General features: G+C 32.4%; 1 protein-coding gene across 2 annotated transcripts in view; it reads left to right on the forward strand.

The window, feature by feature from the left end:
- Positions 1-2251, forward strand: part of LOC106679058 (uncharacterized) — a 73040-nt gene that overhangs the window by 56804 nt on the left and 13985 nt on the right. The gene's annotated exons all lie outside the window — the stretch shown is intronic.

Genomic DNA, 2251 nt, shown 5'->3' on the forward strand with positions numbered 1-2251 from the left:
CAAATCGGCAACATATGGAATATTGAGGTCCTGATGGATGACTTGATTTGTGACAAAGTAAGGAGCATTAAGGATTTTACAAAGGATTTTGGACTGTAAGGATTGGATTCTGGAGGAATTTGATGGTTTAGTGGAGCCCCAAAGCTCAACTCTGTTTGTCCTGATAGGCCTTATAATAGTCATGTAGATCAGTCTTTTGTAATGGATTGGCAATTTAGACCGTTTGTCTAGTAAACGTTGCAATGGGTAAGTTAAGAAAAAAAAACTGCCAATTCCCCCACTCCTCTATCCGCCTTCAGTGTAGTCTTTACCCTACCTCCGTTCAGTGAGGTGAGTGTCTTACTTTGTTCAGTATTTTCTTTTTTTATTAACCTTTATTTTATTCTTCCTTATTGTTTATAATTAATTTGTGTTTTATTGTAAATAGTATTTAATTAGTATTAATGTTTAATTTAATTACATTTATTTTCATTTATATTATTTTAATTGGATTTAGCTATTTGAGAATAAAAATGTGTATTTATATTTGTGTTGTTATAATTAAGTAATAGAGACAGTTGCTAAGGGCTAATAACCGTTGCTAAGAGGTCGCCTAGCAACGCCCATGATCATGATGAGGTGGCCATGATCGTTTGTAACCAGCCCTGTCTGTGTTCGTTTGGTTTTATTTATTGAACATTTTGAGTTTTAACCGTTATTACAGTTCGAAACCAGACCTTTTCTGCGTTTCTGGTCTTTAAGTGCGATATGAGTTGTTGCTAATTAGTGGGCTCGCATAATAAATTAAAATAACTAAACCCTATCTACCCTCAATAAGTGCTAGTGCGGCCATTTTGGAACATTTCGACTGTTTATGAGCCATTGCAACAAGCTTGGACCACTGTATTTAGCTACAGATAAGCGACTTAACACATCGTCAAGCAAAATATGTTCCTCTGATAGTACGAGAGCCCAAGAGGAGAAAAAAGGCAGTTATCTCACCCCAATTTTTGATTACTTTAATGAAAACTACGTATAATTACTAGTAAAAATTGATGAGTCTGCCAAGTATAGGTAGGGGTAATTTTTCATTCTGACCTCTATACCTTAAAAAGTAGGAACAACACAAGAAAACCTAAGAGAACGTCATTTAAAGAAGAGTAAATTTGCTAAAATATGAGCCCTAATAAAATTATTTATTAAATAAATCAATTATATATCCAAATCAGTCTCAACACTTTATTTATTCATTTGTCCAACGTTTCGGCCTTTCTAGCCATCTTCAGGGAACATCTTCAATATAAAAATCCTTACTTACATTAATTTATATTTTCTATTTGCAGGCTATTCTGCCCAGGTGTTTTATATGGTGTGGTGTTTTATACTGTGGACAATCTTATAGAAAAAATATATGAATGGTTTTAAAATTTAAATAAAGAGGTTTTAACTTTAAATAAAGAAATTGACCTGGGCAGAATAGCCTGCAAATAGAAAATATAAATTAATGTGAGTAAGGATTTTTATATTGAAGATGTCCCTGAAGATGGCTAGAAAGGCCGAAACGTTGGACAAATGAATAAATAAAGTGTTGAGACTGATTTGGCTATATAATTGATTTATTTAATAAATATTACCTTGTCTCAAAAATTTTTTGAAATAATATAATTAAAATTATTTATGTTAAATAGTTTTCGAGGTATATTTTTAAAAAGCAACATTTCATAAAAATGTTGTATGGGATGTACTAAAAGATCAGTAGTTGGTGAATTTATTTTGAAAAATTTATATTTCAAAAACCATTTGACGTACAGATGTCTATTAACCCTCAAATTAAAGCTAGTTTAGTGAGTTATAAAGTAGTTTATGATGTTCATCTTCGTAGGAGTAATAGTTTACATGAAATATGTTAAAATAAATTGATTTATAGTTGTTCGGACAAATTTTCATTTTCCAAATTTATATTCATATGTTTTGATCGAGTCAGGCACCCGGGACTGCTTTACAAACTCGTAAATTTCTACCTCCTACATACTTTCTCATCATTCGTTCCTTTCTCATTGATAGATTTTTCCAAGTAAACCACAATAGGAACCATTGCTATTCATTCCTCTATTCTCAGTCCGCTGGTGTTCCTCAAGGTAGTATCCTTGGTCCCATCCTCTACACCATCTATACATCCTAACACTATCCTCACCACGTATGCCGATGACACATGTGTGCTCGCTGTTAATAATAACCCATTAATTGTATCCCAAAATATCCAATCCCATAT

Source organism: Halyomorpha halys, unplaced genomic scaffold (assembly GCF_000696795.3).
Source record: "Halyomorpha halys isolate HHAL.00 unplaced genomic scaffold, Hhal_1.1 Scaffold174.1, whole genome shotgun sequence".
In the NCBI taxonomy this organism is placed as follows: domain Eukaryota; kingdom Metazoa; phylum Arthropoda; class Insecta; order Hemiptera; family Pentatomidae; genus Halyomorpha; species Halyomorpha halys.